The 23,450-nt window shown below is 37.3% G+C and overlaps 1 long non-coding RNA gene across 1 annotated transcript; it reads right to left on the minus strand.

Moving 5' to 3' along the window:
* Positions 1–14,987: 14,987 nt before the first annotated feature.
* LOC110928581 lies at positions 14,988–17,424 on the minus strand. Its single transcript, XR_002586486.2, has 2 exons — positions 17,030–17,424; positions 14,988–15,499 (listed from the first exon to the last, which is right to left on the minus strand). It is a non-coding gene; the product is annotated as an uncharacterized LOC110928581 (long non-coding RNA).
* Positions 17,425–23,450: the final 6,026 nt, after the last annotated feature.

Here is a 23,450-nt window from a genome sequence, read left to right on the forward strand (position 1 = left end):
GAGGTCCCGAATTCACGTGGGAGGTTGAATCCACGATGAAAGAGAAATACCCTTATTTATTTAAGTAAATCTCGGGTCGAGATTTATTTTAAGGGGGTGAGGATGTAACACCTCGAAATTTTGTGTCCAATGATGTATAGACACGTGTCTTGAGTTTACACGTGGCATTTAAATACTAAATAAAGGACTAAAGTTGACAAACCTTGAAAGTACGTAAATTCGAGGGTTATAAATATCAACGGAGGGTAAATATACTGTATAGTAACCCTAAATGATGCTCGTACCTTCAAACGAATAAATCATGGATCGTACAGAGCGAAACGCGGAAGAATGTGAGAGATTACAAGCTACAGGGGTTAATTGTGTCAACATGTTTAATTTATACCTCTGAGTGACCCTTTGACAAACCCGATGCTTTGTAACAGTAAAATACGCTCACTAGAATATACGATATAAATTTCGCGAAGTTCCGTTTTTAAAACAAGAAAGTTATGATCAAATTCGTATGAGAGGGGTTAAAAGCGTCAACAATAAAAGTTAAGGCTTTTCGGATGGTAATTAAACTAACCGGGGACTTAACAATGCGAGAAAAAGGCATGAGGCCCTTAGTGGTAAATAATCGGGGGCCAAATCGCAAAGTTACCCCTTCGAAACCGAAAGGTCAGGTTAATCATTACAAGAGATTTGAAAATCTTGGAATTTAACCCTCAGGCGGGCCGCGTTAAGGTTATGGTAGAGCTAATGCGGGCCGCGCGCCAGTAGAAGATACGTTTACTTACATTAGGATTCATGCGGCCTGATGTGTGTAAAATACAACATATAAATCACATCAATTAAGGCATAAAACTAACCCTTTTTAAGTACTAATGTTGGAAAAAGAGTGTTTTTGTCTTTCTTTTGTATTTTCAGGATGAAATGAGCTCAAATTCACAAAAGAAGCAAAAAGACAACTAATTCTAGCATAAATACAAGAAAAGGAATAAAAGTAGACTGCCCGGACCCTCAACGGCATCCTCCAAGGAAAAGAAGAGAAAGCAGAAGTCTGAACACGCCCCGTGCTCAGCCAGCACGGGGCCGTGCCCAAGAAGCAGCATAAAAGACAAACTTATAGAAGCTTCCATTGCCCACCACGGGGCCGTGTCCAGCGGGCACGGGGGCGTGGTGAAAGTACAGCAGGCGCATTAATTGTAATTGCGAATTACAATTAATGAGGAGAGAGAGTGTCAGACGGGCACGGGGGCGTGTCCAGCGGACACGGGGCCGTGCCCAGCCTTCTGTTCAGCCTATAAATAGGAGTGCTTGGTTTCATTCCATCTCATCCCTTGGCACACCACCTCTCTCACACTTCATCCACCACCCACCACCACCATAACACCATCATCCACCACCATCATCCATTGTCCATCGTAGAGTGTGTGAGTCGTCTCGGGATCCAAGATTGATCGTAAGAGTTCTTGACAATCAAGGCCATGTTTGCCTAAGTCTCTTACATCACTTGGTGAAGACAAGTGTTTAGTATAATACTTTTTATTTTTAATCTTTTGCACTTTTTATTTGGTTTTGTATTAATGACTTTAATAACTAGTTGCTTATGTTGAAGGTGATCTTTCCTTATCGTTTGTTCGTGGTGTCTTGGCATTATTTTACTGTCTATATAAAATAAAAGATTTTCACCATTCATATCTCCACGGTCTATATGGAGGTATGTTGGCTACCTGGTCGGGGGTTAAGGGAATGGTTTGGTAAAGGTCTTGCCCTTGTTCAGCGTTTAGAGGTCCTGCTTGGGACCTGGGTCAAATTTAGTAGGATCTCCTTCAATGCCCATAGGTATTGGATGGCGGGGATCCAAACTCTTTGACCCCCTCATAAGTTAACTACTATTAATACTATAACCCGGCTATTTAGGACTGTATCCCTGCTGACTCAGACTACTTAGCCGAGGGTAACGTCACCGCCGAAAGCGGGGCCTACCACAATTTGCATTAATAACTTAATTCATTATCTTTCAATAATCCGACCCTTTAGGATTGTATCCTTGCTGACTCAAACTACTGGGTTGAGGGTAACGTCGCCTTCAAAAGAGGGGCCTACTACTAAACTAAGATAATCTCTTAAACAAGTGCAAAAGTGCGAAAATAATCAAAGGTTATACTAATACACGTGTCGGATCCAAGTGATTCATCTTGTCTATCTGTTTTTATTTTATTTTATTTTTCAGCATTTAGTTAGGTTTTATTTTCTTAGTTAAAAACATTTTTCTCACTTTTTGATTTGGTTAGACGTTGAGGATAAACCGGTATTAAAAGCTCTTGTGTCCTTGGACGACCTCGGTATCTTACCAACACTATACTACGTCCACGATGGGTGCACTTGCCCATATGTGTGTTTAGTGTTAGTAAATATCGTGTTTTATAAATTTAAAACTTGGCCAAAAGTGTAAAAGGGGCTTAAATATACATCAAAAATATAACACACTTCACGCACATCAAGTTTTTGGCGCCGTTGCCGGGGCCACAAGGATTTTAAGAAAGTTAGGAATCAACGGCCTAATCATATTTTTATTTTTCCTTTTAATTTTTTGGATTTTTCTTAGTTTTTCAGCTTCTGCAGAGCTCAGCACGGGGCCGTGCCTGCTGAACACGCCCCCGTGCTCAATCATTGGAACTGGCAATCCTGTTTTAAGTCAGACAGTAAGCTGAACACGGGGCCGTGTCCACTCAACACGCCCCCGTGCCCAAGATTCTCTTACTGAAAATAGAACCGTTAGATCCCGGCGGTTGGTAATTTCTGACACAAACATGGGTGATAGTAATTCTTTTTACTTTTGGCACTCTTATGGTATGTGGTGTCGATTATGTGGAGGCGAACATGAAGAATTAAAATGTTATTTTCTAAATTATAGGCCCCACTATATAGACCCACCGATTCCTTATAACCTTAAGAGGGGCGAAAGTAAAAATAAGCACTATCTCTCCTTCGAATGCGCCCAGCCAGATATTCTAGGGGAAATGCTCCTTGACGAGTTATTTCAACTAGAAGAGCTAATTCTAAATTGGTCAAAAGAACTTAGGAAGGATTTTATTGATCCGCCCCAAGATGATGACCATGAGGAAATGTTGGAACCGCATTCCGACAACCTCGCTGCTCCCGAAAATACCTTCATACCTAGAAAAGACTTGGACGATAGTCGTCCCTGTGCCGATTGTGCCGTGAAGGACTCCCCATCGACTTCGTTCGATGCATACATAGACCTGAGCGATTCGGCATACACCTTCTTTAACGAGAGCCCGAAAAAGGGTTGGACTTGTCCACCTAGAATGAAAATAGGAATTACCCTCACCGATAACCTCTTGCGTTCTCGCCTTAGTATAGGACAATTAAGGTATCTTAGGCACTTTGGGGTTGTTCCAACAAACCAAGAACCACCCGATATAAATAAGCTCCTTAGGAGCAACAAACTTCATAAAACAGCCTCCCGACACGGGGCCGTGTCCGGGCAACACGACCCCGTGCTCACCCAGAAGATTCTCTGCTGATTTTGTCAGAATACGGACAAAATGTGTCGGGATTTTCTCTGCACACGGGGCCGTGCCCAGCGGACACGGGGCCGTGTCCAGTGTGCTGTCGTTTTCTTTAAATGCAGCCTGATTCCTGCTCATTTTTGACCACTTCACTAAACAGAGATTCCTGGGATCTTCACATATACCATCCTAGGTAAGTGCTAAAAGAAGGTTCCCAAGGACCATCTTTTCTTTTCCACTTTTGTTCATTTCTCCTTCTTTCAAAATTTTTCAAAACATCTCCTCCATAGAAGCTTGGAAGCCCCATGATTCCAATCTTCTATGTGAAGTTTGTAAGATTATTGGCTGCGGATTCTTGTTTAAAGTTAGTTCCATAACTTTGTTTTAAATTATCTAAGCTTAAACCACAGTTAAAAGATGTTAAAATAATTTAAAACCCAAGAATCGTTAGACAAAAATCCTGCAGACAACTGAACACGGGGCCGTGCTCAGTGAGCACGGGGCCGTGTTCGAGGTACTGTTCTGCAAAAGTTTAGTTATCTTCGGTTTCTTTCAGAGAAAATGGCCAGCAGGAATAGCGGATCATCTTCACGAAATAACCGAAATGGAAGAAGGTCGTCCACAACAGAAGATTCCCTAGTAAACTACGTTTACGCCTTGAGGGAAGCCATAGACGAAATGACGGGAGTAGAAGAAGCATTAGTGGACCGTATTAATCATCTGACGGTAGGATTGGAGGGCTGTCTTCGAGAAGTAAACCTCCTGCACCAGAGGTTAAACCTTCTCGCTTCCCCGCCTTTGGTTCCCGTGATAACCCAAAGAGCGTGGAATGTAGTGCCCGAGGTCATCATTCCGGCCGAATGGCACGCCATGCACCAAATGCCTCAACAAAGGGTGGTGCAAGGAGTCCCGGTGAGCGTTCCTCCTCAAGCCACTGAAGAGAATGAAGCTACCTTCTACCTCCCAAGGGAGATAGAAGAGTGGCTTTGAACAACAACCGAGGAGCCGTCGGCTAAAGGGTGTTACTACATCGGGAAGCTATTTCCGAAATTTTCCTAAATAAGTAGAACCTTTATGATAACCTCATGTATCCCCTGGTTATTTAGCTAACTATATGTAATTCTCTATGTTTGCAATGATATGATGGTTTCTAAGATTGATGGTTATTAGTGAATAAAACACACTCATGGTGGTAAGGGATGAAAAAGGGAACGAGAAAAATGGCCCCATGCACAAAGAACAGAGCAACCCGACACAAATCTCCATCACAGAAGGCTCAACACGGGCCGCGCCCAACCAACACGGCCCCGTGCTAAACCACCTGCAGAAAAACGCCCAGTTTAGGTAACTGGACACGGGCCGTGTTCAGCGGACACGCCCCCGTGTCCAGGCTTCTGTCTTATTTCTTTAATTTCTGTTACTGGCACCTGACCACGGGGCCGTGCCCGGTCACCACGGGGCCGTGTCCAGGATGCCAGTAACATAAATCTTTGCTTTTTAACCCACTTTTACACATTCTAATCAACCAAAAACCTTATTTTTGGGACACATTGAGGACAATGTGTAATTTAAGTGTGGGGGGATGCTAAAACCTTGAATTTTGCAAATCCTAAATACAAGCCTTACACAAAACTCTATTGGAACCGCTAAACACCCCAAATTTTTTTCAAAAAACTTTTCGTTTTTTTACTTGTCTTGGTTTAATTTGGGAATAACAAGTTCTAAAAAGGTTATATTTTTACAAATTTACAACCGATAGCGTCGTGATAACAAAGAACCAACATAAGAAAATTACGAAACGGCATAACAAGTCTAGTTAAAAATTCGATTATATATACTTGATCGCATTAAAAACCCATTCCCACAAAAGTGAGTTTTGAGCCTTTATTGAGCATACAAATATACATCTTTAAGACTAAATGCTCATTTTTCGTTTCTTGTGTGAATACCCGCTTGGTTCTTACAACTCTAGAACTTGCCACGACGATACATTCCCGGTCCTTACCAACTTAAATCCAAGTAAGTAAGTGATGGAGGCATTAGGACTAACCATATTTTTCTTTCTACACCATTATTTTTCATTTTTTTTACCACCTACCCAAAATCCCCCTAGTTAGCCCCTTTGAGCCTAAACCTTTCATTTCATTACCCTAAAACCCATTTTACCCACCAAAAAACCCTTTTTTATTTTTCACCCTTTATTTTAGTAACAAGCTCGGTTTTTCGTAAGCTCGCTATTTTATGTGACTTATTAAAAAAAATATATATATATGATGAAGTCAAGAACAAACAAAAGCTATATAAAAGCTTGTTTGGAGAAATACTTCAAAATAAAAAGTCACTAAAAACAAGGTGTGTCACGAAAACCGACGCTTTTTACGATTTTCGCCCTTTTACTAACCACTAACCCAACCACCCACCTTTAACCCAAGCCTAACCCTTCACCCAAAAAGTCCTCTTGATATTTACAAAGGTAAAAAGTTAAAAAGGAGGAGGATTGATTGCTTGGCAAGCCTATGGAAGGCGTAAGTTCCATGCCGCTCTCGAGTGATTCACTAAAAAAAAATTACACCTTCGGCCGAGTGTTGAGTGATCTCCCGTGAGGTATGTGAACTTGTATATAAATGGAATTTTAATAAGGCATGCTATGCCCGAATAAGTAATTTATCTTGTGAAACGTTCTAAATAAATCATAACGAATAGGATTGTAAATAAATAAAAATAAAACTTACAAAGATCTTGGATTCCCGACACTCTATGACAAGCCAAAAACTTTCTCTTCTACGTATTCCATTTGGGAGTGTAAGCCACATTTAAAGAGTTTTGCTTGAGGACAAGCAAAAGTTCAAGTGTGGGGGTATTTGATGTGTGTAAAATACAACATATAAATCACATCAATTAAGGCATAAAACTAACCCTTTTTAAGTACTAATGTTGGAAAAAGAGTGTTTTTGTCTTTCTTTTGTATTTTCAGGATGAAATGAGCTCAAATTCACAAAAGAAGCAAAAAAGACAACTAATTCTAGCATAAATACAAGAAAAGGAATAAAAGTTGACTGCCCGGACCCTCAACGGCATCCTCCAAGGCAATGAAGAGAAAGCAGAAGTCTGAACACGCCCCGTGCTCAGCCAGCACGGGGCCGTGCCCAAGAAGCAGCATAAAAGACAAACTTATAGAAGCTTCCATTGCCCACCACGGGGCCGTGTCCAACGGGCACGGGGGCGTGGTGAAAGTACAGCAGGCACATTAATTGTAATTGTGAATTACAATTAATGAGGAGAGAGAGTGTCAGACGGGCACGGGGGCGTGTCCAGCGACACCGGGCCGTGCCCAGCCTTCTGTTCAGCCTATAAATAGGAGTGCTTGGTTTCATTCCATCTCATCCCTTGGCACACCACCTCTCTCACACTTCATCCACCACCCACCACCACCATAACACCATCATCCACCACCATCATCCATTGTCCATCGTAGAGTGTGTGAGTCGTCTCGGGATCCAAGATTGATCGTAAGAGTTCTTGACAATCAAGGCCATGTTTGCCTAAGTCTCTTACATCACTTGGTGAAGACAAGTGTTTAGTATAATACTTTTTATTTTTAATCTTTTGCACTTTTTATTTGGTTTTGTATTAATGACTTTAATAACTAGTTGCTTATGTTGAAGGTGATCTTTCCTTATCGTTTGTCCGTGGTGTCTTGGCATTATTTTACTGTCTATATAAAATAAAAGATTTTCACCATTCATATCTCCACGGTCTATATGGAGGTATGTTGGCTACCTGGTCGGGGGTTAAGGGAATGGTTTGGTAAAGGTCTTGCCCTTGTTCAGCGTTTAGAGGTCCTGCTTGGGACCTGGGTCAAATTTAGTAGGATCTCCTTCAATGCCCATAGGTATTGGATGGCGGGGATCCAAACTCTTTGACCCCCTCATAAGTTAACTACTATTAATACTATAACCCGGCTATTTAGGACTGTATCCCTGCTGACTCAGACTACTTAGCCGAGGGTAACGTCACCGCCGAAAGCGGGGCCTACCACAATTTGCATTAATAACTTAATTCATTATCTTTCAATAATCCGACCCTTTAGGATTGTATCCTTGCTGACTCAAACTACTGGGTTGAGGGTAACGTCGCCTTCAAAAGAGGGGCCTACTACTAAACTAAGATAATCTCTTAAACAAGTGCAAAAGTGCGAAAATAATCAAAGGTTATACTAATACACGTGTCGGATCCAAGTGATTCATCTTGTCTATCTGTTTTTATTTTATTTTATTTTTCAGCATTTAGTTAGTTTTTATTTTCTTAGTTAAAAACATTTTTCTCACTTTTTGATTTGGTTAGACGTTGAGGATAAACCGGTATTAAAAGCTCTTGTGTCCTTGGATGACCTCGGTATCTTACCAACACTATACTACGTCCACGATGGGTGCACTTGCCCATATGTGTGTTTAGTGTTAGTAAATATCGTGTTTTATAAATTTAAAACTTGGCTAAAAGTGTAAAAGGGGCTTAAATATACATCAAAAATATAACACACTTCACGCACATCACGGCCCGCGTCCGAGTTGTTGAATCCTAATGCGGGCCGCGTACGAGTCCCAGATGCAGAAACTTTGGACAGATTCAATGTTTGAGCTTGTGAACGATCATTTGAGCATTAATTGAAGTATGGGCGCCCTCTACTTGCCCCCTAGCACCTAGGGCCACCTGCTGATCATCCATGAACCCTTGTAGGGTGAGTTGTAATGATCTTGAGCTCAAAATTTCACTATAAAAGGACATACATTGTGCACAATTGAAACACACCTCAAAACCTGCATTCTAGTTCACTTCTGGAGCTCTAAACCATTCTTCTATCATCCCTAGTCGTGCACCAAGCTTCTGTGAGTGTGTCTACCGTTTTGTGGCTTTGTTTTTGCTTAGTTTAGCTTAAAAGTCAATCCGTCGTAATTAACGATTGACTTTGCAATAAATCACAAATGGTCTAGTGGTTTGTCGAATCAAAGATAGTTATATGTTGGTAATCATGTGAGTTTTAAACCCCTAAAAGGGCACCCTCTGATTCCCACTTTAACTAGTCCAAATGTCGAGTCAAACGTGCTTAGAAAAAGTCAACAGAAATGCTATTTTGCGATTTCTTGCATAATCAGTAATGTAGATGATATGTAACCTGTTTAAACACTCATAAAACATGATAATAAGTATATTAACTAGTCTAAGCTTGTTTGATCCGACCATTTACTGTTTTGACCCGGTTCGGAGCCGAAAGTCGCAAAAGCTTTGACTTTTGCTTTGACTTCAGTTCTGACCCGTTAAAGTTTGATTTAGATATGCCTTAGGACTCTCTTAGGACCAGGTTACATGATGGTATAACCCTCTGTGACCGGTTCGTTGTTTGTCCGAGTCTTTTACACATTTCCGTTAAATGCTTAAAAGTTGACCGTAACGCCCTTTTTAAATTAAAACGAGAATTTCGGACATGTGAAAGAACCATAACCTTAGTTACTGATTTCTAAGCATGTCCCTAAAATTTCATGTCAATCCGAGGTCCGGAATAGGAGTTATGCTAAATGGCGCAAATTACGGAAATTTTAGTAATTTAATAGCGCAATTAGCATAACGCCTATCTAAACCCGGATTTCGACACCAAACCTTTTACTCACTGATGTAAAATAATATTTTGGGATTTTTAAAGATTTTTAATTATTTTTAACCTGCTCATAACCTGCGGTTATGGCAACGGTTCGGTAAATACCGAACATACCCTTTTCGGCCATAACTTGAGTTCTACAAGGTCTTTTGACCCGATTCCAGTTTCTACTGATTTTAAATAATAAATAAAGTATTTTAGACTTTATAAACTGTTCGAGAAACTCAGATTTCCTGTAGAACTCAGAAACCTCTTTTATAATCTTTAAAAAGACCGAAATACCCCTACGGGGCATAATATGAACTTAAACTCGTTTCGGGCATTATGGAAGGTATCCTACTGATACCACAACCTCTTTAAAGCATATTGACTTAGGAAAACAGTGTAGGACTCTTACGGTTACCCGTTGTGCCTTTTGCGCGCACGGTTCGGCTTATGTAACTAGTTTACATAAACTAGCCGAAACGGGTCAAACCATATTGTTTTGACCCCAAAAATCCAGAGTGTGATTATTATACCCATATAAAACAAGTCTTCAAACTTGTTGGGTCAAAATCACATTTCATTCACGGTTTTCGCCTTTCACGCGATTAAACCGTATCTATCCTTGAAACTGACCGGTCTAAGCTACGGCTAAATTAAAAGACCCGTTAGGATTCTAATAGGTTATTTTAAAACCTTCGTTCCAGATTAGAGGACCAGTAAAAGCTATCTGCAATTTATTTCGATTAAGGGTTTATACTTGCAAAGGTAAATACTTATAACTTATTTTCCGTTATACGGGCTTGGGTTACGGTATATAGTATACCGCTTGATCGGGCATCAAATTCTCCACCGCTTGAGTGGGTAATTGAATAAATTTGATCGGCTCGTTTAAACAGTCTTGTTACTTAAAAGCCTTTGGGGGGTTAATGACCATATCCCGGATATCCCTGGCATCATTTTACGAAATGGCCACGACCTAAGCGCGGAGTGTAGGCGTACACTCGTCAGCGCATAAATAGATCGCTGTGGTGTGTCTATTGTTCTTTAACCCGCACTTGATCCGGGCTACTGAACGCATAAGGAACATGTAATTCGTTCACAAGATTATATATTTAAATAATTCTCCTAAGTTATGAAAGAGTTTGTGCCTCGTGCATTCAAATCAATTTTAATAAACATTTTACAAAAGTGTCGGTTGAATGTATTTACCAGTGTAAACTGACGTATTTTCCCAAAAAGATTAAATGCAGGTACTAAACGTAATTGGCTGGCTATAGCTCCTTAGCATCTTAAAGAGTCTCGCAAGCTTAAGATGCCTTCGTCTGTTGAACAATACTTATATTTTTATTTGATCCCCTGTGGATACATTTTCGACTATTCGTAATACTTTGATATTGCAAACAATGGTTGAAATATAATTATCTTTATGCTTCCGCTATGCATTCATATATTATGTGGTTTGACTATATTGTTGCCAACTACGTCACGATAATCCCCCACCGGGCCCACCGGTGAGACACGTAGAAATCGGGGTGTGACAGAAGGCGAGCTAGGAATAAGCGTCTAGAGCATAGTTGTCTGTAGATCTTGCAGATCGAGTCTCTAGAAGCATTTGAACAACATTTATATTTTTATTTAAATCTGAGTTGTCGGAACAGAATATTTGACTAGATGCTTTTCTGTAATAACTTGTTTATTATTTGGGATACGGTATGGGACGTATTATTTAAACTAAATAGTAATGATAGTTGTTGTGGAAACTTCTGGACAATCTGTTTCGCTCAGTGCCATGCCCCGATGATTCCGCCATCGGTTGGGGTGTGACAGGTATTGGTTGGTTTCTAATGATGGTTAAGCAATCTAGTTAATTTTCAAGTGTGGTGTCTAGTGTTTAAGTTAATATGGTGTTATATAGTGTGTTAGGGTGTTCGGGTATCATAACTAGCTCAGAAATATTAAAACAATGCTTCTAGTGTGATTTTGGTGTTTCGGGTAGTGTCCGGTTGTTCGGTTAGATACCGGTTTGTTAAAGTGTCAAATTATACCATTTAGTGTTCTTTATGTTACCTTTTGTGACGCTTTTAATTCCCGACACTTAGGAAAGCATTCAGGACCGTTTAGTCATATTTTTGCATGTTACTAGCTTGTTAAAAAACTGATTTTTGCTGATTAATGCTGAATTTAGCACTTTATGTGGGTTTTAGGCACTTTCCGGCACTCAAACTATCACTCAGAAAAGCAGTTTTGTGGTCCTTACTTCCCTACACACTAAATAATAAGCCCAATTAGAAACTAAATAATATCCCAGTCATTAAGCACTAATCATGGTTAATTAGGAAGCAGTCATTTGTAATTCAGCACAGTCATTAAGCACTAATCATGGTTAATTAAATTGTACGGATACCTGAATTTTTGACAGTTGTCACATAATAAGCCCAATTAGAAACTAAATAATAAGCCCAATTAGAAACTAAATAATATCCCAGTTGAAGATTGAATGGGCGGCACATTAGAGTAGCAGCAGGGATATCAAATGTCCACGTCCAATTTGGCAGCAGGGGATATCCAAATTACCAGCAGGGGATATTGAGTCATTTCGTCACACAATAAGCGATGATGATAAATTTGAAAACTTGAATGAAATAAGTGATCTTGCGCGTGCTATGGTTAAAACCAGTGGCGGAGGATAGTTGGTGCCCGGGGGTGCACCCGCCCACCTCCATTGTTTCGCTTAGAAGTGTATAAGTTCCGATTTTTCGTCCGAATGTTTTAAAATTATATAGGATCGCCCCCCGATTATTTTTCTAAATTGTATATCCTAAATATTTATACACTTTGTATATAAAGGATGGGTAGTCTGGTAAATATATTTTAACTCTTATTTGTTTAACCCTAGATTACCCACCACACAATAAACTAAATCACAACTGAATTCAAAAATCTTAAAGGTCGTCAAGCTGAGTTGTAATTCTTCGTCCAGGTTCCATTTATCTCGTATCATTATATGTGTGTGTGTGTATATATATATATATATATATATATTGGTCTTTTGTTTGTTATACAATATTTAGTTTTTCAATGTGCAAGAACGGTTCCTTTGAATGAATGATATTTTTTAGTTTTATTTGGAACTATTATTATTTGACCCGACCTTAATCGAATAGCTCACCCGACCCGACCCGACTTGAAACATAACGATTGGAAACAAATTTTTGGGTCCCATCACTTTACGCCCCCTCGAAACATTTGGTCAAGCTCCGCCACTGGTTAAAACGGGAACGCATAGTTCTTGTCCTTCAGTTTATCGAGTAGTTAAACTAGCTTTGTTTTTACCGGTTGCAAGATGTTTTTTGAAATTGAACCTTGTCAAGACGGATTTACACAATCGAATGGGCCCATAATTTTTTAACAATGCTATGGTTTGTATGGTCGAAAAGGATTTTTTACGTGAAGTAAAAGACGAAGATGTGATGGAACGATTTCAAGCTATGAAAAAAAGAAGAGGATAAATCTATTAGGTATTTGTTTTATTTTATTTATTTATTTATTATCTTTTTTTTAATATTTTATGATTGCACAGTGATTTTTTTTAGATACTTCTGAGTTAATGTTTTAGTTCCGCCACTTTTGTAAGTATAAAATCCTATTGACATGTCCTAGGTCGTATAGATATCCTTTTTATAAAGTTTCAAATCATGTTTAAAGAGAGAGCTACTTAAGATGTAAAACTATCAAGTATATGACATACTAACATTTTTTTAAACTAAAGTATGAGTAAAAAACAAATATTTCTATTACAATATTTTTTTTTCTTTTAATAGTATAAAGTATAGAAATATTTAATTAAACTACCACTATAGTCTTGTGTGAAAATTACTATGTATTTAATTATTAGTGACTTGATAATACTGGCTTCCTTGTGGTTTGTTGGTTTCCAAATTGCTTGTGGAGCTTTGGAGTCAATTGACCACAAGTTCGAGGTTGGTGGTGGCGGTGGAAAAAGGTGGTTAATATTAGGTATTCTAAAATACCTTTTTATCATCCTTTTTATCTTTAAAATACCTTTTTATTGTTTAAAAATGTCTTTTAGAATATTTTAGCCATTAAATTTATGTCTTTTTTTATTATTAAAAAAATAAACAAGTTAAATCCAGAGAAACAATTATATAAATACAAATGTATGCTTTATAAAAATATATGAAGTCATTAAAGTATAAATATACCAAAATTCTGTAACCATTATGTCTATCATTTACATATCTTTAAAATACCTTTTTATTGTTTTAAAATGTCTTTTAGAATATTTTAGCCATTAAATTTATGTTTTTTTTATTATTAAAAAATGAAAAAGAGAAATCTAGAGAAACAATTATATAAATACTAGTGGGGAACCCGCGCGTTGCAGCGGGGTGACAATACGAGATGAGAACATAATTCAAACCTTAAAATGACACCTGTACTTTGTGACGAAGTAAGTTTTTAACGACTGTGGGGGACACCTAAATGATTTGATGTCACGTTCTATATACATTCCGGCACAACAAAATGTTGGGTCTTTAGTTTACGTTAAACGTAAGAAGCGGAAATTGTTATAAAAAACAAAAAAGCGCAATCTCTGTTAATTTAAAACCTTTGTCTAGAAGTGTTGGTCCGTTTAAAAAACAAAAATTGGCGTTATAAAAATGTTTTCTTAAAAACCACCAGCTTTCCGGAATTCCGAAGTATGCTAGCAAGCTGTGCATCACTGCTAACAAGAGCTTTGATCTTCTTGAAAGCTACAACCATAGATATTGGCACTGGAAAAAACAATAGTAATATAAGTCAAAAGCTACCATAGCAAAAAAAAAACTGAAAATAAAAAGAACGTCAATAGTGAAGACTAAAGTACAGCATAACAGCATCTATTTATTTGATTAACATAGGTGTATCAGAGTATGGGAGAGTCTAGTTACTTCAACGTGCGAAAGCAATGATTTTTTTTATAATAATCTAATTGTTAGGAAGCTAGCCGATTTCTAAAAATAGATCGTCAACAAGAAAGATTTGGTTTCACTAACTAAAATTGCATGTGGCATACACTAATTCATGACTCATGAGCAAGAGCTAACCCCAGTGCTTTGCAATCGTGAAAATTTCTAGAAACCGGCCATTAAAATATGGTGTATACCTTAAAAGGGCAATCAAGTAGTATTAGTTAGGTACTTATTTCAAATTTCCAATCACTATCACACGCCCAGTATCTTCCAAATCTAAAACCCATCTATCCCTTAAAAATTTTGACATTATAGAAGGCATCACGTGAATCTCTGACATACCTAATGTCCTGTTCGGCACCAGAACAACACACCTATGTTTCTATCCCCATAATGTAACCCAGTTCAAAAAAGAATCTGAAGTTTTAAAAATCAACTGAAAAAGGATGCAATCTTTTAGCTAAGCAAAAAACGGCACAGATTTGACTGGCATAACAACTAACCTTTTTCCAAATTATAAATGGCAAGGATACCCATGTGACATGATAGATACAAAGTCATATAGTCTCATCCCATAAACACGAAACATGCATACAGAATAACTACTTCCTAGTTCCTACTCATCTGTTTGAGTCACTACATGCCATTCAGTGCAGGCCGAATAACCAATAACCAACTTCCTACTAATCTATCAGTCAAACCATACTGGTCCAAGAGACTATTAATCATACACATAGTAGCTCTATAGCCTAGAATTAAGGTGGCCATTAATTGGAGATAATAGTTTCTTAACAGAAAAAGTAGCCAAAAACACTTGACCTAAGTCTAACAAACATCCATCCTAAAATTAATTAATTAAATCATAATTCACATCTCTATCATCAACACACAACAGCACAAAATTAAAGTATCAATACAGTAAAATTCAGGAAAATAAAAACATATCAAAAACATATAAAACCGTATAGAAAATAAACCAAAACCCTGCCTGATTAACAATCTTCTGAGTAGATTCATCAGTTAGCCCATCTTTCACCTCCAAATCTCCATGAACTGCCCGCTACAAAACCGAAACATCCTTCTGATCCAGATACCCTGTGCCACCACCATTAAACTGTCGCTGATGACCATATGATTATGCTGCTGATGATGATACTGAATCGCCACATGATGCGGATGATGATGATGATGAAATTCCTTTATTGAAAAACCAATAATCATATTAGACCTTGCTAGACTTAGAAAGCAGCTCATAAACCTTATGTGTAGATAGAAATACATAAATCCGGTGAGGGGATGCCTCCAGGTCAATGTCTTTCTGTTATATTTGGTGATGGCTCATGTAATGTACCATTGGAAACCCTTACCTACAAAAAAATTAACAGCAATAAGCGGAAAGAAACCATAGTTAACAAAAAATGTAGAAATTGTCAAACTACATTAGCTTATTATATATATATATAGAACAATATAATAATAAGTGTCATGCCACTCGCTGAAATATCTTGTTGTCAACATCCATGCTTGAACCAGAAGTCGTATGTGGACTCAAGACTGCAAGATTATAGTCTGGCTTCGTGTTTAAGAGTACGACGTCAAAATCAAGATTGTAAAGCTCGAGATATTTCAAGTGATCTAACCAGATCCTCCTTCTCTTTAGCGTATTTATCAATCAATCAGATATTCCAAAATGACAATGCAATAAATTCATGGCATCATAAACCGTAATCAAAATTAGGGAAACCAAGAGAAAAACACATCTTTGATGTCAGTCGGTTCAATAACCCAAAATATGAATAGCTTCGAGTGTGGAATCTATGACTAATTCATCAAATCCACCAAACAAATAAAAGATAAAACAGATGTATCAATGCAACCCACTGCCATCGCCTTCGCCTTCATATCCTTGAACAAAATCTACATCTTGGTTTTAAAAAGCGCGCCTAGGCGCAAGGGGCAACAAGGCGCAGGGCCTGTGGCTTTTTTGCTTCTCGCCTTGTGTAATTACAGGAAGCGACCAAAAGGCGCATTTTTTGATGTTTTTTTGTGGGCTTTTTGGCCTGAGGCGCGCGCCTCATGTAACTTAGGCGTTTTACTGCATAAAAATGTTGTACCTTGGGTTTTTTGACTTGTACAGGTAATTAAAATGGTATAAAAGCCTTACTTATAGCTATATTTTGGTTAAAGGAAGCTAAAAACCTATGGGATACGTATGGGATATATAAAAAAATTATATAAACATCTTGCGCCTCGGGTACGAAAAGCCCACCGCTTTTGCGCTTTGCGCTTCAATTTTAGACCTCGTCGCTTTTGTGCGCCTCTCGCTTTTTAAAACCAAGATCTACATTCAATACAAATATGAATTTATCAAAGAGAATATGCATCTGTGAGTCCTAAACTTGACGACATTGCCTCGTATGTGTATATATATATATTTATAGACACACACACACACACATATATATATATATATTGGATTATAAATACTCATATTTCAACACAAGATCATCCATGGAAACACGACAATGGTATATGAGACTATTTATTCATTGGGGACTTTCATCAAATAGGTGGCATGCATATTTGGTTAAGGAGATTTCACACCAAAAGTCTATTAAGAATAGCCTACTGATAACAGAAGCACGTAATCAAGAACCGAGATATTAACTTCTATCAAAGCAAAAGTAAATAATCTAAAAGAGAATAATGAACCGGAGTAAGGGAACCAGCATGCCAACTAAACTCACCTGGTTGTTCGGCACATACATAACTCCCAATTAGTGCTTTTCTATCAATTTGCTTGTCCATGTGATGACATATTTATGTATCTTACTCTACTTGATCAATATGCATCTACCAAATTTATGAAACGGATAATAAAGAGGAGATGTTCGAACCTGATAATAAGCAACTGAAGTCGCAGGTGTCACATCCTGAATGATAATATGTTGAGTTTAAAGGGGGTGGGGTCTGGAAGCGAAGGGGCGGATTCAATTCGCGTCTTCAATTGGTTTCAATCACGCCTCAATTGAAAGGCCATAACTGACGGTTGTTCATCAGCGGCGTTTTGGTTGATTAGGGTTGAGGGAAATTGAAGCAACGATGGTTGATTCTCCCGTTCAAGAAGGTTGTTTATAAGTTATAACATTCAATATGTTGAATTGAAATGGGTGAAGGATAAGAAACGTCGATGGCAGGGAACACATACTTGTATACATGGAATTGAGGGCAAAATTGGGAGAATTGGATGAAAGAACAGGGAAGAAGGCATGACTCTTCTTCATCTGCCGTCTTAAAATTTTATGGTGAAATTACATTTGAGTACATAGAATATGTATTATATAGTTATATATATATAGATATATAGATATAGATTTATAGATATATATCTAGCAGCCCCTAGATAAATATATAGATATATAGATAAATGTATGCTTTATAAAAATATATGAAGTCATTAAAGTATAAATATATTAAAATTCTGTAACCATTAGACCATGTGTAGTGGTTTATATGAATAGTGTCTCTCATCCATGGGCGTTGTGCGACACATGTCATCCCAATCAGCAAAGGGGCATTGTGGGCGTTCTTCACATATGGGCGTAGTGGGATAATGCCCCATCAATTGATTACCCAATTATTAAAAAAATAAAAAATATTACTTGGAAAATTCTTATTGGGCAAACATAAATGGAGAAAGGATGCAAGGGCGTTTTTTAAATAACGCGCAGGACATTTTTTTGAAAAATAACGCCATCAAACGCCCACGGGGGAGGAGGTACCGACGTTTTCGGGTGAGATTCCGGGCAAAAAACGACCCACTACGTTCGATCTTATGTCTTTTTTATTATTAAAAAAAGTTAAATCTAGAGAAACAATTATATAAATAAAAAAGTATAGTTTATCTAAGTTAAGGCTAGGAGTTGGCCAGAAAGTCTAAATTTTCTAAAAAGTGTAAAAAGTCATAAAACACCATAATGTCAACTATAAAACACACCAAAAACCCACAAATAACATGATGAAGATTACTAAAACATCATGTATGTGGGTTTTGTGTTGTATTTTAGATGTTAAGGCTCTGATTATGGAATGAAAAATATTGTTGTGTTTTATGTTGTTTAGCATTTTGTGTTTTATATACATAGTTCTACGATAGTGCGTTTGAAGTTTTTATGGACTACTAGAGTTTGAATATGGTGTTTTAGTAATATTCATTCTATTATTTGTGAGTTTTAGGTGTGTTTTATGCCTGAAATTATTGTGTTTTATGACTTTTTACACTTTTTAGGAAAAACACACTTTCCGTAGGATCCCCACTCCTAAGTCAATATAAGACCATGTGTAGTGGTATATATGAATAATGCCCCCACCCATGTGCATTGTGCGACACGTGTCATCCCAGTCAGCAAAGGGGCATTATGGGTGTCTTTCACAAATGGGCGTAGTGGGATAATACCCAATAACGCCCCATCAATTGATTACCCAATTATTTAAAAAAATAAAAAATATTACTTGGAATATTCTTATTGGGCAAACATAAATGGAGAAAGGATGCAAGGGCATTTTTTAAATAACGTGCAGGACATTTTTTTGAAAAATAACGCCATCAAACGCCCACGGGGGCGGACGTGCCGGCGTTTTCCGGCATTTCGGGCGAGATTCCTGGCAAAAAACGCCCCATTACGTTCGGTCTAAAAAGTCATTAAAGTATAATGAATTTATAAAAGTGGTATAAATATTAAAGCCATTATATTACATATGTTTTTATTACTAGTAACTAAAATCTAGAGAAACAATTATATAAATAAAAATGTATAGTTTATTAATATCTCTCTATTCTAATAAATCAAAGGGATCATGGCTGAGGTGTTAACACCACAAGCCACCCCTTTGCTCTCTCTCCTACATGGCATATCCTGGTTTCTCAAACTCCACGTGTCATTTTGCTGCGTTTTTATTATTTTTTTAAAGCTGGTTAGAAGAGGTCAAGGAACAATTACGCTATGTTCCCGAGTTTCATAGAAAAGAAAAGATTTGAAAGAAAATAATTCTTAATTGTGTTCCAGAGTTTCATTAAAGGAGAGAAAAGAAGAGAAAATGAGAGATTTTTTTGTCTAAAATTGATCTTTTCAATTTGGAAAGAAACGGAGAGAAAAGAAAAGAAAATGAGAGAATCTTTTCTTTTATCTCCTTAACTTAACTCGAGAACACAGTGTTAATGAAGGGCAGACAAATGTTTCTTTCTCCATTGTCTCTCTATCTGCAAGTCAAAAGATATGTCCAAAAACCCTAACTTTCATTTCAAATTTCAAATGCCTTTTTTCATTTCCGTTCCCTCTCTCCCTCAAATCCAGATCCAAATGAATCATTTCAAATTTGAATTGCCTTTTTTCATTTTCGTTTTCTCTCTCTCCCTCAAATCCAGATCCAAATGAAATTTCGTTCTCTCTCTCCAGGCGATTTTGTAGATTGTAGATCTAGGGTTTCTGGCATCTTCAAGGTGGTTTTATGACATTTTCAGGTGGGTTTCATGCTCTGATTATAAGAAATCTGGTCACTGATAGTCTCTTTTGTGCGTTTTCTTTTTCTTTAGTGGATGCCCTAATCTTCTTCTCTTATAAATCAGATTGGAAAGATAACCGTGCCTGCAACCTCCCTTTAGAAGTTCATCAATGGGTTTGTTAATAATTGATTTTATACTTGGGGTTTGTTAATATTCGAAAACATACAGCAAAAATACTGGCTGGGAACCACAAATCAGCGACTGTGGTGACTTGCGGTGGTGGTTCTTGACTTCGACCATGACAATGGAAGACACCGGGTGCAAATCCACGACAAGGTAAGATTGGGTATCTGTAATATTCATTCCGATTTATAGTCGGTAGTTTTGGTCAGATCTAAAGTTTAACCATGGCGGATGTTAGTTTTTTAGACGAATGGAAGTGGTGGTGGTGACTACCGACGGTGGAGATGACCTCTGATTGCCGTACAAGTGACGATTGACGATGATAGTAGCTTGGGTGGTGGTTTTTGAAGGATTGGGTGCTGGTCTACCATGTTTGGATGCAACTGGAGGTCGTTTGGTCAGGTAATTCGGTTCAATATGCATTTTTACGACGTAATTGCTTTAGTTTACAGTTTGATTTGAGTAATTTGAATACAATCAGCATTGTATGCATCATATTGAACTTTTAATCGGTAAACAGGTTCATTGTAGAGTTTCATATTTGTGAGCTTTAATCACAACATAATTCATGTGTATAAGAAAAATATATTAGTTATTACAACATCTCCTATTAACCCGAGAGTATATCTTAAAAATTGAAAATATAACAGATGAATTTGGTTTTTAGATTGATGATTTGCAATTAAGATACATGTTTTTTTTAAATTAATCATTATATAGTTTTACTTTTGGTGCCAAACTAAGAAGTTAAGAACTGAACGGGTGCTGCCAAATTAAGAAGCTTAGAACTGAATGATGACTGTAGTGCTTTTTAGTTACAGCTATAGTCTTGGTGAGAATTCACCCATGAAATAGGCGGAACTTAGAACTTTTTTTTTTGAACGGCCAACAAAACTTTATTCAAAAGCTTGCAAGGAGCTAGCAAAAAACCGAGGTACAAATCCGAAACAAACCATAAACGAACTACAAAGATGAAAACTACCCCATCCTATTCGAATCAAATCTACCCCATGCATCCCACGACATATCCGACATCCTACCCCGATTCGTTATCCAAAGATAGCTCATAACTTTTATCTCGTCTATTATTCTCCATGGCAAAACCTCTTTTTGGTTGAAAATAAAATCGTTCCTCGCCTTCCAAATACTCCAGAAAGTCGTCAAAATAACCCCATAAAAAGCCTTCCTAACCCGAGCACCGTTCCATGCCGTCAAGTGGAAACGTAGAACTTAAAAACTTAGAACTTAAAAATGACATTTTGACTATCCATGTGAGTTTTCATACATATGTTTTATCTAAAAACTCTCACTCAGTGATAGTGTAACTATCTGTGTCTGGCAGACATTAATGATAGAAGAAAGGCTGCTCCAAAGCCCGAAAAACTTGTCGGGTTTCACTCGGATATCGTAAGAAATGCTGCTGCCAAGTACCCCGGACATCCTTTGATTTTGGCTGGAAAATCATTGGGTTCAAGGTAACGGCTAAATAGTTGCAGTTCGTAATGATCACGTACAAAAACTGTCACTAAAAAGACGCTTTTAATTTTGGCAGAATCAGTTGTATGGTAGCTGCAGAGAATGATATCGATGTCTCGGCTGTGGTTTGCTTGGGACACCCACTAAAGGTTTGTTTGCTAACACGATCCTGTATTTGTTTGCTTGGATTTTGTTTCTTCTATATGTTCGTTTTTAGTGAATTTGAATTTCTGGTCCACTTTGTTGGCCTCTAAAATCTTTGAGTAAAATGCAATTTTTCATCTTCATGAATGCATGACTTTTCATCTTCATTTCAGAGGGAAATCAAATCAGAGATGGATAGGGTTTCCATTAGTGATATCTTGAACCAATAGAAACCATCTTCATTTAGTGATGCCTATTAATAACAATAGTAATTCTCAGTAAGTTTAAACCTAATATATTTTGAACCAGTAAGTAGTAATTCTCAGTAAGTTTAAACTTAGTATATCTTGAACCAATGGAAACCATCTTGGCCCATTAGTAATGTAGAATCCCAATCTTGTGTGAACATTAAAAAAACATCGACAGCCCTTATATCAACATAATATAGACTTCAAGACATGATGATCAAGTGTGTTTTACTCATTTTATTCCTCTTCCTATCTGCACTCGTTTTGCTCCATTTTTACTATAGGCATCTTTTTCTTGACCACATTAAGAATTGTTGTAGAAATATGAACCCTCATATAATTATAACTCATGCTCCAACCATCTGTAAGTGTAAGGTTGCTTTAAAGTTTTTGGTAGCCACTGTTACGTTATAAATCGACATGATTAAATACCAATAAGCCCAAACCGTGAAACCAAACCGGAACCAAACTGTTAGTAACGGTTCAGTTCATGGTTTGACCTAAAAACCGGACCATGAAGACCCCTAATACATATACATATTAAATACAGTACCGGTACTCATTTTCCCTGTTTTTCGGTACAGGTTCGATACCAGTATTTAGACGAATGAAACACCGGAAAATACCGGTACCGGTACCAATTTTCCCTGTTTTTGGGTACCGGTTCGGTACCGAACGGGTACCATGCTCATCCCTAGAATAAAGTATGATTATATGAACAATCTACGTGTCAAAAAGACACATTTAAGCAACACATATAGGGGCAAAAAAAAACTTTATGATGTTCGATTAATCAAACATAAAATACTTTTTTGGGGTTCAGTTGTTGGTTTTATTTTTGTTTTAGGTTATTTGTTACATGGATTTGTTTTCTTTGCTTTATGCTAATGTCAGACTATTATTAGAATATTTTGTAGCAGAGTAGAAGACTGAATAAAAAAATCAACTTTGTTTAAACAGTCATACAATTCTCAAGCAAGAAGTAAGTGAACACATCTATAAGTTATTCCTATCCAATCTATGTTTAGTGATTTATCGGTTTATCTTTGTTCTAGGCCTACTTTTTTCCTTTGTTTTTTTGGTTGGGTATGATTCATAAGTAGTTGCTAAAATCGTTTTCACTCATGTTTTGGTATGATTCTGTTCTATATAAAAGATGTAGGGTCATTCTTTTAAAACTGTTATTAATTCTATTAAAACTCTCGTGTGCTATTAATTCTATTAAAATTGTTAAGAGGAGTTGTAAAGCCAGATTGGTTTAGGTTTTTTTAGAAACTTAAGTTGGTTCAGCGTCAGTCACGTGCTCTTATGGTCGTTCATTATTGAAATCTATTTCGATAAACCTGAAACTAGATTCTAATCAAACTTAATTATGGGTATGAAGTGGCATAATTTACTACTATGATATGTTAAAAGTGTTCATCCTTTCGTTCTTTATTGTGGGTATGAAACTGACTTTTTTCATTAAAAAGATTATCATGTGATTTGTAGGAATGGGGTGACCGTTCAATGCTTGCAACCATAGCTCTTGGGGCAGCTCAGGTAAAAGTGGTTGACTTTTCTTTTTAAAAGTTGGAATTTTGATCCATTTAATTATGAATAGGTTGGGTCCTGCTTTATCTCAAATGGGTTAAATGGATCAAAGAAAAGGATTTAAAATAGTCAAACATGTTAAGGCTCACTTTATGTCTGTCATATGCTTACAACCTTGTAAATCGTTTTATTTGCTGATTGTTATTGTAATTATTACATCGTTTTTAAATC

Source organism: Helianthus annuus, chromosome 3, assembly GCF_002127325.2.
Source record: "Helianthus annuus cultivar XRQ/B chromosome 3, HanXRQr2.0-SUNRISE, whole genome shotgun sequence".
NCBI classification, from domain to species: Eukaryota; Viridiplantae; Streptophyta; class Magnoliopsida; order Asterales; family Asteraceae; genus Helianthus; species Helianthus annuus.